General features: G+C 40.0%; 1 protein-coding gene across 1 annotated transcript in view; it reads right to left on the reverse strand.

Annotated features, from left to right (window-relative positions):
• Positions 1–9,046, reverse strand: part of ARHGAP24 (Rho GTPase activating protein 24) — a 215,047-nt gene extending 206,001 nt beyond the window's left edge. Inside the window, 1 exon segment of the mRNA XM_054064671.1 lies at positions 8,812–9,046. The gene's annotated coding sequence lies outside the window, so the exon portion shown is untranslated.
• Positions 9,047–14,649: the final 5,603 nt, after the last annotated feature.

Here is a 14,649-nt window from a genome sequence, read left to right on the forward strand (position 1 = left end):
CAGGTGACTCTGCTTCCACACAGACCTTTCCTTTCCCCTCCAACAAGGCTGGAGGCTCAGTGCACAACCCAGCAGCACAAACCCATCCTCGCCAGAGGAAGCACAAACAGCTCTGCGTTTTCAAAGCACAGGATCCTTCTTGCCTCAAGGTAATAATGACTTGTAAGGGAGTGCTAAATGGCATGTGAAAGCTTTTAATGAACTCTAAGGCACAAAAAGCACAAAAATTTCTTGACTAGTCATTTGAGAAATAATTACTTCCTTGTGCCACATTTCCGCACCTATCAACACATCCCAATCACTCTTTACAATTTGGCAGTTCAGGAGCACTATCAAACAATCAGTCTGCAAGTGAAATCAGATTTATTCCCTGTCATCCCTACATGTCCACAGCATCACCTCAGTGATAACTGACCGTTTTTCACAGCCTCAGAAAAGAAACTGAAATACCGCAAAGGCATATCTCTCTGAAATCTCTCAGATACACTGCTTTTGTCCTATTATTCCAGTCTTTCCCCCACCACTGTAGTAGCGCAACATTTTCTTTATTGTTTCATTGTCTTGGCTTCATTCAGGTATAACAGCACAGACTAGAAATTATTTCCTTTACAGGGTATTTCCACCACATATTGTAAAGTATTTCATCGTCACTTACTAGATATGCTAGCAGATCACCTGTCTGCCAAATTCCTGTTTTGCACTTCAAGGAAAGTTATCAGGACCTGCGTGAATCTGCCTTGTATGGCAGTGCTACATGATGGCTTAATTTCATTACGTGATAAATAGTCTTGACAGTGAATGTATCATGTGGTGCACACTCAACTGGCTGCTTTAGTCCTTTCCTGGTGTCAGCTGAGAGCACTGTATGCTTTGTGAGGCCAGGCTGACAGCAGGAGCGCAAGAGTTACATAGGAAAATTCAGCTCATATTAAACAGGAGAGGACTTGACAGCCAACCGCAAGATACTTTAAGTGCTATGCATAGGAAACTGAGGCAAGATCCCCAGTTTACAGAGTCATCATCACAGCTGCCCCCTGCTCCTTCCCAGAAGTTTCCTTCTCCCCCTATGCGGGGCAGAAGGCAGCAGGTAGTAATGTGGCTATTCCCACACAATGACCCACAGACCATTGCAAAGGGCAGAATTAATAACTGTTTCTAGATGTGATAAAGCCCACTAGTAGCGTCTGAACAAATGAGGAGTTGAATTATCTGTTAAGTGACCAGAATTGTTTGTAACCTTAATGTTAAAACCTAGTAAATTCTTCAAAATCAGTAAAGTTACCAGAAATTAATTAATTAATAGATGGCTCCAGGACAGGAGCATCACAGTGAAAATAATTAGGTTCCTGCTGTAGGCATGTTGATTTGCTGATAATTATCTTTTTCTGGTGGCACATCTTATAATACACGTAAAATATTCTTAAGATCAGTGACTAGATTCTTTTACAACTTTTACATGACTAACGGGCAGGAAAAGAAAGGACCTGCTGACTCATTAAGCCCAGCTTCTGAAGCCCCATGGGAGACAACACCACACTTACTTTCTGATAATAAAATAGCATCTTCAAAACAGGTATTTTAAATATTATTATTAATTAATATCTCTAACCCAACAGTCCAAGGCTACCTGGGAACTCCTTACTCTGCTAGAATTTTTTTTTCATCCTAGCACACTCATGTACTAGTCCACACCAATTTCTCTGCATTATCACTCAAAATAATTCTGCTCAATCCCTGGTGTTTACCCACCTGATATATTTACATGCAGAGATTAAGGCTGCTCTCTCATTTTCACTAGAATACAAAAAGCCAAGTCTGATTTTCTCTTAAGTAAGAGGACTGAAGCGTGGCTGGTTAAGTCTAGGCAGCAGACGTGACGCACATACTAGGTTACAGGGAAAACTAAACAACCCAAAAGCCTCTCTTTTGCTTACAGAAAATTAAATATTGTTTTTCATAACTTGGCATTACTCAAAGACACTACTAACAACGTGCCCTTCCTACAGCTTCTTGTCACTTACTTAGTTGTGCCACCAGTGAGAAAACCCCAACCTAAGAAAGTCTGCTGACATCAAGACAGATTTACACAAACGCATGTTTTTCTAAATAACATTTATTATACACTTCTGGAGGATGAAGTTAATTGACTCCAGTTTGAGCCTTGTACTCTCCTCAACGAAGCGCTATAGCATTATGCATCAAATGCTAATAATGCTTTACATTTCAGTTAAATTTACTGACTTTTGAGGAATTTTTACTTGAACTGTATTTAAAATGGCATCTTCGAGACTTCCCACTGCCATATTAATTGAATTGTATTTGCCTTTTTTAAGGCAATGAATAAACCTATATTACAGTGGATGCTGAATGATATTTCACAATACATATGAACAAAATTATCCCCAGCCTTGAAACCAGTTATTGATCTGCAGGGAGGGAAAGGTTGCTACCATGCTTTCATTCTGAAACTTCACATTTAGCCATACTGCAGAACTCTGTCAGAACAAGGTTTTTGACCAGGACATTTCCTATGTACTTATAGACTCAGCAAATTTTACATTTAAGTTACTGAAATGAAACCAATTTGTGTTCCAGCAACGCTATTAAGATCCCCAATTACTATACCCAGATTCAGACTGTCAAAGCCCATTTGAAAAGCTCACGTTTTAGGACACTTCCATTTAACTCTACTGAATACAAAGCCTAAGCAGGCTTTTAGCTGCAAACATAAAGTGAGAATTTATAGTCCTTTTAAAACAAGGTACATTACAATCTCCATCTAAGAGGCATTGCAAGCTTTCCCTTTCTCCAGGCAGGCCCTTTAACTTTTCTCCCTCGGTTGCTTGCTTCTTAAGAGAAATATATTAAAAAAAAAAAAAAAAAAAAAAAAGAGAGAGAGAGAAGAAAAAAGAAACAGCTGCGGAAACAGCTGCACAAATATTGCAACTGCCAGAGATAAAATTTCCTTCTAGCAACCAGGTTTTCTTGGTTTATGTTTTGCAAGACAACTTAGTAGTGGATAACCACAGTGACTATCCATCCATGTGATACGCAGTTTTGATCTCAATCACAGATAAAAGGAAAAAGCTCAACACAAGTACACTATGGAGACATACAAACACACACACAGAGAAAACAACCAGAAACCCAAACCCTTGAAGAAAGTGCCTATAGGCTCCGACTATATAAAAGGTTATACAGCAAATAGGATGCTTGCTCTGCCTTCTTGTGAACCACCATAATACCATGGTAGGTAGCCTATAATTCTAAGCTTTTTCCCTCATTGTTATCTCACATTTAACAACACCGCTAAGACCCCAAATTACTCATCATGCTTTCCAAGACACTACTTTGATAATTAGGGAATTATATAATTAGATTTCTAGAAAGTCTGTCTGCATCTCCTAGATACATGTCTGCATTCACATACTTGTCTTCATATAGCAGTGATCTGTTACGCAACAACAGTAGCATTAAGAATTAGATCTGTCATGCTCTTTGCTATATATTGTAACTGCAATTCATATTTCCTAGTCCAAGCTCAAGTACGTTAGGTGAATATCATTAGCACTCCATTATAGTAATAATCAACTAAATTAAAGTTGCTGTTTCTAAATACACACAGCCATGGTGACAAGATATTGGAGCTATTGTAGAATGCAGAGTTCCTCAAGGTTTGAGGATTTACTGAAACTTTTTTTCCCCAAAAATCCTGAAAGAATTATCTACCAGTTTGGCTGTGCAGGGCACTCATCACATCCAGATGATACACAGAGTAGGATTTGAAGAATGAGAAGCAACGCTAAGCATCTGAAGCCTCTGCATCATTTTTCTTTTTCAAGCAAGTCAAGAGAGGCCTTAAGCATACTTAAGCCACTCTTGACTATAGTGCTGTCCCATTTGCTAAAGAGTCATTTAGCACATTTGGATTGTGGGAGCACAGTAGCACTTCAGCTTCTTCTTTTTCTACCTCTACAGTGCCAGCTGTCACATAGGTATGTAGAGAAAGACTTCCTGTTTGAGTAAGCTCCAGTGTGTTTTCACGGGTCTGGTCTACTTGAATTCATGTGATCCACTCTTGCCATTAATTTTTTAAATATTCATCTTGTAAGACTGTGCCCTCACAACATTACTTGGAAACAAGGTTGTGTGTAACCCTGACAAATTAAAAGCTCAAAAAGTCAGCACAACTTGCTTTGCAACACCAGCTGTTATCTTCCCTGATGTCCACACATTTCCAATTGCAGAAGGCAAGTATTCATGTACAGCAATGGTCTGCTGCGGTCATTCAGCTCCTTCCATCAAGCCAGAAACAGGGTTTTTTTTCCCCCTATGTAAGTAACAGCCAAACAAAAGTGAGTTAAACCTAAACAAAGAAGGCTACAATGGGATGGAAAGGGTCTACCCAGCCCAGCATCCCATCTCCAGCTGTGACTAAAGTAAAACCTCGGGGACAAGCATGATAACTAAGACAAGCACACAACAATACTTTTGGCTATCTACTTTTTAAAACTGGGTTTCCCCTTTAATAACCACAGCATTTTCTGGCAAGTACTTTTGCACCTAAATTAGGCCTTGTTTGCATCTTGTGCACACTCCTTTAATTTGTTTTGAGCCTGCCACAGTCACTCCTGGACACACTCTGGGATTCCTGTACTGGAAAATAAGCAGAGTTGGACCCTGCTCACTCTTTCCCTGCCACTCATTAATGCAGTTTTCCCAGTCATCTCATCTCCAGACTGAAGTGTTCCTTCTTGCTTCACTGTTTCTTGGACAGAATTCGTGTTGTGCCCTTGACCATTCTTGTTGCCCTTTTTAAAATCTTTTCCACCTTAAGCTGTAAACTACTAGATTTTCAGGCAGCAAGGGACTCCCCTGGTGTCACCTCTAGCCTTCTTCACATTTTTGTTCTGACAAAAGAAACAATGTGGTACTCAGGGAAGTGAAAGAAACAGCTAGAAAGTCATCTTACAGAAAATCCAGGATATTACCACTGGAGCTGAGGTCAGGTCATTTGAGTAAGGATTAACCAAAAGGCTACTTACTCTCCATACTGAAGGAGCACTTTACGTCCTTGCAAAATAGGGAAATAGCTCAAAATATGGAAATAGCCAACATATTTTGGCCAAGATCACATTAACCCAGGAAAAAGCATGTTTGGTTCTCCCAATCAATGATATCTAGAGGGATCTTAGTGCCTCCCAGATACAGGTGAATAGCTGGGTTATTGCTTTTACTTTTTCTAGTCCAGTTTAAAATTAAGCTGCTCTAAAAGCAAAAGCAGACGAGAGAAAAGGATGACAGCATCTCACCAGTTATTTCTTTGGAGTAACAGACATGAAAAATGTTTTGCTAAAGAGCTACTAATCATAATTGCTATTATGCAGAATTGCAAATAACTAAATGGAAATGAAAACTAAAAGTATTTCAGAACAAGAAACTATATAAACATTCCCAAGGAATTCAACATGTGTTCCTGAAGTTTGCCTCATTGAGCATGAAAGACCCTCCAAACTAATCAGTAAAACAGTAAACAACAGAAGTTTGTTTAATTTAAAAGCACTGAGTTTGTGTGCTTCTGCAAGGCCTCTGGCTTGGTGAAGCACAACATTTTCATTAGGAAAGCCCAAACAAGAGCCAAGCCAGGCAGATTAAATTCATTCCAACAGCTAACACATAAGTCAAAAACCATGACCATAAACATAAAAACATCATACTGCAGGTGGTTTCAGTCTCAGGGGAGCTATCTTATTTTGCAGTTTAGCCAATGACTTGGAAGAAAATAATTAAAAAAAAAAAGACTGTGAGATTGTGAGATCGTGACTGAAAAACTATGCAGGTGACAAGTACCAAGGAAGCTGTTAATTACAAGGAGGAAAGACAACTGAAAGACAGCCATCTGTGTGCACCAGCCTTCATCTTCTTGTGCAACAGATGAAGAAGTTGTGAAGACCTGACAGTACTTGACAGTGTCCTCCTGAGAGAAAAAACAAGATCCCTGTTCAACAATCTCTAGTGTCATCACAAGACTATATAATAAGGGAAAAGAAAGTATAAAGGTCATTGCGTCTCTGGATTTCACAGGACTGCATCCCAAGTATTACCTCCAGTACTGCTATTGAAACATCTAGAACATTTAGAAAACTCGAAACCATTTTAAAAAGGTTGGAATAATTAAAGAATGGGAAAACATAATGAAGGAACTATATTTTCCACTTCCACAAAGAGAAGGTAAAGAATAAGACAGTAACTGTAGAAAGAGCAGAAATTTTGATTGACAAGGCTATTAAACATACAAAGAGCTAATAAGAACCAGAGCTAACAAAGCCGGTAGTTAAGGACAGTCAAATTAAGCAAACATTAAAGCACGTAATTTAAGACAGTGGTAATTACATCAAGTGAATATATTGCAGACCATTGAGAGTCTATGATGTGACTTTCTGTTAGCAAAGCAGGCTATTTTTTGAAAATAAATGTTCTAGCTCCTAAATGTTCTAATCAAGGACTCTTCTGTTTCATTTTGGATCCATAATCACTTAAACACAAAATAAATTTACAGCTTCACTTTAGTCCTTGCCATCCATACCTTGATCACTCATATATAACTGGCAAAAAAGTGAAGTAGAACAAAAGATCCAGGAAAGAAGCTGCAGAATAGGAAGAAGTTTCTCAGCAAGCAGGTCCTCACACCCTGATGAGCCACCTACAGACTGGCTGCCACGGCTAGCTTGTGGGCACATCCTGGAGGTGTCTGAGGAGCATATTGAAAACAAAGTCGACAAAATCATGGGGCTTGGGACCAACCATAGTGGTTTTCCTACCAGCGCCAGGACCAAAGCAAGCTGCTTCCTAACACTATACAGCTGCTTCTGGGAGCTCATGTACAGCGCCTGGCAAGGCAGCCTCTCCTGGCTCCCACAGTATCACTGTCATTGAAGGTTGTGTTTCCTCCCTGCTGCCATAAGGCTGAGATTTCAGCATCATCTGATCACATCTCTGCAGATGAAGAGTCTTTATCTGTCTCAACATACGGTTTGTTGACGTCTGTTATGCTACTGAAGCTAAAGTACACTCATCTTTGAGATGTCTGGCATTTTCATATCCTTTTGAGTGCTATAGAACCAAGTCACCTTTTCACTCGCAGCTTGAAAAAAAAAAATGAAAAAAAAATCAAGGTTTTCTAAATAAATGCAGGCAACAACTATAAAAAACAATTATAATTTAAAATCCTTGCTTTTAGCATAATATTAGAAAATAACATAGATCAAGTCTTACCACTTGCAATTTCTGCATTTTTATATCTAGGAAAAGAATCTAAACTGGAAATTTGCTCTCTACTATCTTAAGCTTCTATTCCTCTCAAGACTGGCAGTGGAGCAACAAGTTTTATAAGAACTTGTGTGCTTCCTTATCATTCAACAACATCAGCCACTCATCTTACCTGGAGTCCTCAATATTACACAAAGCCAAGTTCCAGATAGTGAATGAAGAAAATCTATAGCAGATATTTTCCTTCGGCATTTTAGAATGCCAAGAGAAAATAATATTTTATTTTTCTTCCTGGCTTAATGCTAACATACAGTTCATTCAAGACAGTTTACAATACAAATGCCACCTCAGTATGATAAAGTGTCGAACTCTGTTCCAGGATGTTATTTAAAACACAATCATATTAAGCATTCCCTCTGTCCAAACCCAGCAGGTAATAGCTTCAGGAATAAAGCATAGTTCCAAAGGCCATCAGGGCACAATAAACATCGAACAGCCTGTGCAGAAGACAGCTAAAAGTAATAAGATGAAAATCACTTCAAACTACCCAACGTGATTTTCTGCTCCCTTTTCTCCTCCCCCACTTTAAAAAAAAAAAAAAAAAAAATATTGAATCAAGCAGCAGAAAATGAAAAGGTCCTGTGAGAGATGGCTGTGTGCTATCGCTGCACGTGGAACTTGCAGGGGTTTTCTCTCCTAGTTGCTTCTGAACACATGACCTTATCAAAAATTCAAACTATTAATGGGAGGCAATTTCATTTAAGGAATCATTGCTTTACATTTTTAACTAATGATGGAGCTTTTTTTTTTGGGGGGGGGGTAGGGGATGGGATACTTTCATCTGTTATGGGATATTTTCATTTGTTATGAAAATATTTCTAACATCACCAAGCATGAATTATTTACTGCTCTCCATTCTGCTGAAAGAAGAAAACCCCCAAACTGACAGAGTATACGCATGTTAGTTCTAGGAAAGAGAAATATTCCAGACAAGCCCAACTGAGGGGAAGAAAAGACAATCACTCTCTTATCTTAAAACTAAATCGACTTGGTAGCTCTAAAAGTCCACTGAAGACTCCCCAACTCTTTTGTGATTACAATCAAAGTCCTTATTGTAAAGTCTGTCCCAATGAATTTATCTCTGAAAACCTGCTGCAGATATTTGTGCAAAAGGAGGAAGATTGTAAGAGAATCATCACAAATCCAAAGATGAACATTAACATGGAGACTGCAGAAAACAGAGAGCTTTTACTTATAATTAAACCAACAAGCAGTCAGATGACACACACTCTGCTTGTACCACTGAAACCAACAAAAACCGAATTCTACTACGAAGATGCCTACACCTACATGGTCCTGGCAGACATACAAAGGCAGCTACTGCCTCTGCTTCCTGATCTGCAGCAATTGTTTGTCCTGGAAAGACCACGTAGTTTTGTCACCGAGATAAAAATCGCATCAATGCCACCCACCCTGGTTTTAGCTGCAGCGCTGACCCGATCCAGCGAGAGCTCCAGAACTGTCCCGGACAAGGACTCCTACCTTCCACAAGCACGTTCAATATTTTCACCCATAAACACGGCGGCTTCTCAAGACAAATTCTGAAACAGCGACAGCTTATTTCAGCTTGACTGCACTTACAAGTTTCTTGTCCTTCCACCGCTCTCAGCCGCTCAGAAAAGCTGTGCGAGCTCAGAGCTACAACCAGCGCACGGAGCTCCCAGCGTAGGTCCTCGAGAAATCCCAGCCGCCCCTTCGAGGAGCAGCCCAAGAAGTTCGAAAGCTTGACTCAGTGTGTGTGAACGCGTAAATACACACCACGAGAGGCTGGAACGGCGTCCCGGGGCCAACCCTCAGACACAGCCCCCGCGGTTCAGGTTTCACTGGTAGCTCCGCACCGCGCCATCCGGGTCCCTGCCCAGACATCTCTGGAAATCCCAGCGGCAGGGCACCCGCCGCCCCAACAGCGCCTCGCAGCCCCTCGGTTAACTCTTTCAGCGCGCTCGCCAAGGAGGGCCCGCCCCCTCTCAGGGCGACTCACGGCTGGCGTGGGGCGGCGGGATTTCTCACGGCGCTCCCGGGAAAGAGATCCGATCGCTGACTGAGTCTTGCCGGCATTATGCCAGCGTAATTTTCTTTACTCAAAGAGTAATGAGGGCATACTCATATGCCCTTATGATATGATATGGCTGCTCAGGAAAAGAAAGTAAACATGCACGAACTTTAGATGGTGAGGAGGAGGACAAAATTAAACATACAGCAAGACACCTGTGTTGGTCTTCAGTTTCGTTAGCTGCCAAATGCAGGCTCACAGGGCAAACACCCAGAATGACACATTAGAAAAAACATTTTCTAATGGGCTGGAAAGCCTTGCGCCGTCAAGGACCATGACTGCTCTGCCAACGTGCCTGCACATATGGAAGCCTCACTTTATGCATCACAGGAATCAACATTATATAAAAAATTAATTCAGGCACTTGTGTAACTTTCATCTCCACGACTCTGCATCTTTATTTGAACAACAGCCATATTAACACAAAAAAAACTCTTGTTTAAATTATAGGCAATTACTGCTTTCTTACTGTACTGTTCTCTTAAGAAAGAAGTAACCTCAGGGGTATTTCCAGCTACCACAGAGAAAGAAGAGCAGCACAATGTACTTCCTAAGTGCAGAGACACGCAGGCAGCAAGCTGCAGGGCAGATTGGAACAGCAGTGGGTACGTGCAGAACCTCTGGACCCACACCAGACCTGCTCATGCACAGCAGAAAGAAAGCTCACAGCCTTGTGCCCACAATGCAGGTACTTTAAAAAACTGAGCTGCAGAGACATTCATATCCTTGAAGAACTGCACATCTAAAGTCTGGCTATTAAAACATAATTACAACTATAACAATCAGGGGACCCTTCATAGACAGATTGCCTTCCTCACTTTGCTTACTGGTGGTCCTTTGCTACTGTTCTTTCTCTCTGCAGTGGTTATGGTTTGCTAGCAGATATCCTTCTAAAAGCTGAGTTTCACACTGTAAAACAATAAATATTTGCAGCCTTATAGACTTATTTGTGAGATGCATTGAAATCCTTCAGCCTGAGTTGTCTTTTCTACATGTACATCATCACTATCCAATCATTCATTCACTACAGTAGGGAAAGGCCAGTAGGAACAGGTCTATAACTGGAAAAAGTTTATCTGACTCCATGCAACATGCACTTAGGGCTATGAAAAGCCTGCATTGGTGCTGGTAGGTACCCAGATTTCTGTGCCAAGACTGTACCTATCTAACTCCTTGGATAACAAATCTGAGCAGACTGAGACATTTCAAAGACTTGACCTTTGCATAGCAGGGAACTAAGATTTTGAATCTTTCCCTCTGGGAGAAGAACATTTATTTTCCCCAAAACATCTAATGTAACAAACCAGGAACACTTTACCAAGCAATCAAACAAAGGAGAAGGATGAAATCTACATTTGCACAGGAGAGTTTGGGTCTGCTCAGGCATGGAATACCTATGGCCAAGTCCAGGCAGTTCCAAAGGTAATTCTGCCCGTCTGAGCAAACATGTTCCTTTGGCAAGTGGGGTCACTTAGTTTGGGGGTCACAGAATACCTTAGTCAAGTGGCCTCTTCTTTGCTCATCTTATGTAGATCTGTAATTACTACAGCTACTGAACTACTTATAGATCACTACTAAGCTTCTTGTCCAAGTCTTTTATACCAGTGGAAGCAGCAAATATACTTTGTTGCTCTGTGCAGAGGTCACGTTCTCAATTGTTCACTGTAGAAGGCATAACAGGTAATTTACTTTAAATCTACTGCTAAAGTTAACTCCTGGCTGTTAACAACTGAAGATATATGCTGAAGAGATCTGACCCGCAGGAACACAAACAGGAAAGAAACCAGTTTCATTCAGTAAATCAAACTTATTCTGTAGTCATTTGCTGATCTAGCAAGAGTGGGTTTGCACATCTTGTGGATTTGATAATATATATATATATATCGGAGTCTTGTTCTTACTCTACATGTTCACGTGTGTATATATACATACATTCTTTGGAACAGGGATTCTCTGTAGGCATCACTGTAATCTGGCGAGAAAAGTGGGCAAATGCATAAACAAACAGGAAAATACACCACTTTTTTCAAGGTAACTAAATCCAGAAGGCATCTGCTACCACTGCAGCTTCTGTTGGCAATGGGGAAGGCAGTACTGGATTCACTACACATTTCAGGAAATAACTTCTCATCCTATTTTCACTGGTTATGTCATGCAACAGAACAGGCTGACAGTCATTTCCCATTTTCAGTTTCGTGGAACTCATTTCAGCTTACCCTGAACTCATTTACAGAAGAGATCTGCCTTATCTCCCCAGTACCCGGAATATTTTGGGAGACATAGGATGTTTTAAACACTACTGTTTTAACTTTCATTGGATATTTTGGAGTACTGGCTCACCTCTATTTCCTTGATTCATCCAGTATTACAGCTGTCAATAAGGAAAGAGCTGGAATTTATTATAGCAGGTTTCAGCAAAATTTAAGGCCATGAGGTAGAATATATAACCACAGCTCACCAAATAAATATTCTTCTGTATAATTAGTCTCCAGCAAGAAAAGGACAAATCATACTCAGAATTAATTGATGACACTTAAATCTTTTCTGTTTCCATAGGGAAAGATTCTGCAAGCTGTTTGACAAATGAGTAAAGCTATGTACACTAGCAGCCCTAAAGCACAGACATGCAAGTGCTCAGAGACAGGACCAAAATCTGAAGTATCTGAAAATGGATTGAAAAGTGTATGATCTTCCCTCTACATAAAGGAAACTTAGTCATCAAGAATGTCTGGATGATTTATATGTCTTCAAATCTATCAAAATCTAGATGTCTAGCTGGGTATCATTTATCTCAAAGAACCCATGGGCATCTAGTCACTTTCACATCCACCTCCCTCAGCTGCAGCAAGATATTCCTTACCCGTTTGTAGATTTTCTGCTTTCCCTGGCTTACAACTTCTTCCAGTCCTGTGCTTTGCAAATGAACCTCATGTGTAACCTTTAGCTGCACCAAGTAACATAATTCCTAACTACATGTTCTGTTTTCCAGTCTAGACCAGAGTAGTACATTAGTCCCAGTTGAGATGTGATGTCATATGTCAAGTCCCATGAGAGAACCAAAACATTAAATTTTTAAAAAAGATTTTATATCACTTTCCTTTTCCTTTCTGCGCAGGTGCTCAGAATAACGTAGTGTTGAAGCCAGATGTCAGTATTAAGCAGATAATTTCTCTTCCCTTTTATCTGGTCTGCTTCCTTCAAGTCCAGGTTGTTGAGTCTAGAGTTGTACTAAAAACATTATGAAAAACAAAATTAGGCTACCCTAGACACACAGAAGGAAGCTGGTTCAACTGTATTCTGATTGAGGAAAAGATGGTCACCCACATACTATGCACTTCAAGTTACACTAATTTTTTAGAACTGAAAAGTGTTGGAAGATAGCTTCAATAGACATAGTGATTTATGGATGTGACAGATCAATACATAAATGTAGAAGGCAGACAACCAAGATGAGGTACATCAACAAAAAGCTTTGAAACTAATGTTTTTGTTCAGGTACTTGGTAACTACAAAATCTGAGTCTTTCACAAGTCTATTGCCAGGATCTCAGATTAGCTCTGATTTTATGCCTAAACATCTTCCAGTACTGCTCCAAGATTACTTTGGAATTAGACATTACTAGCATAAATCTAAGGTTCTTTCCCAGCCATAAAGCAAATTTCATTTGGACTCATAGGACAAGCAGACCTGAATCTTTTGTGAGAAGCACAGAATACAAGCATATGTATCTCTGCAATGGATGGCAGCAGTTAGGAAGGAATGAAAGCAAAAATCCCCTTTCTAATGTAGCCATTCTGACAGTGAATCTTAATTTACTATTATAAGTCAAAGCTCAAACTATCAAATTCTGGGTCCTGTTTGCACAGGACAATTAGAACAGAACATGATTTTACTTCTGTTCCTTACTATGAAGAAAGAGTAAAACCTTCAAATATACAAATAGCGTGGGGTTTCTTCTCACTTTGGATGTTTCACAGAGTCCTTTGTGCCATACAAAAATAATGCTGGGGTTTTTTTTAAATGGAGTAAACAAGCCAAGGATCCCAAAGGGATCATAAGCAACATACCAGCTTAAGTAGCAGAACAAAAACAAGTCATAAGAGCTCAGAGGATCTCACCACTGGCCAAGAAATCTTCTCAAGCCACTAGGAAGAGAATGTTATTCATCAACAGTAAACAGGAGCTGCAGTTTATGTTGCCTCTCAATAGGCGGCATGGACTAGAAACATCCACGCAGTGAAGCAGACATAAATTTACAAGGAAAAAACAGTACCCTGCAGTGAACCTGGCTGCAGAAATAAATGTATCAGATGAGATGAATTTAGCACAGTTAAGTCAACAGGTAAAGAATTCAGAAAAACCTCAACAATGAAATTATGGCATTGTCACTGTGTCTGTATTTCATAATCCTCATGACTTGTACTGAGCTGTCTGCACATCCTGTCCAGAGGGCAGTCATTCATCTAACTGGCAAGGCTCATCTCCAAGCAGAAACATGAAAACACCAAAAAGAACATCCTCTTGGACTGATATTGTACTCCTTCGTATGCTTTCTTGTAACAAAAAGCTTTTACAGCAGGTGTATAGGTATAGTTATTCCATGAGGCACAATTTATGTCCTTTTAAAAATTCCCAAGTGCAAATCTATGACTTCTGCTGACATCTGCAGCAAAATACCACCCTCTGAGTCAGTCACTGTTATGTTACATCAGTAAAGAGCAAGCACAGAGGGGTAGGAAGTCAAGCACCTTTTATTAGGAAGTGTCTGTATTTTTTAGTTGAGAAAATGAACACAACTATTGCATTGTATTTTACCCTGGTGGCACATGAAAAGGAGGAACCTAACAGAACCAGAGTTTAACGTGAACACAGATACCCCAAGGGAAATTCTGACCTGTTGGATGGCAGTTCTGAAGAATGAAAAGCCTCATCGTATGAACTACTTCATTTAAGATGCAAAGGGCAACAGAGGTAAGACAAACGTGACCAAATCACAAAAAAAAAAAAAAATCCAAGAGAACAAAACCTAAACACAATTGTTTTGCAATTTGCCCACAAAACAATTTCCTGCATGAGGCAACAGACTTAGTCACCAGGGGCAACTTTGAAAATTTGGTTTTGAAGACTCGATAAGACAGTAAACAATCCTTGCATGGCGTTTGTAGGTCAGCTTTCATTATTGAGGAAAAGTAAGCAGAGATGATGAAAACAAAGAGACTGTTCCATATTGCTAAAGGATTATTTTAAGGAACATGCCAAAGACTGCT

This window comes from Cuculus canorus, chromosome 4 (assembly GCF_017976375.1).
Source record: "Cuculus canorus isolate bCucCan1 chromosome 4, bCucCan1.pri, whole genome shotgun sequence".
Taxonomy (NCBI): Eukaryota; Metazoa; Chordata; class Aves; order Cuculiformes; family Cuculidae; genus Cuculus; species Cuculus canorus.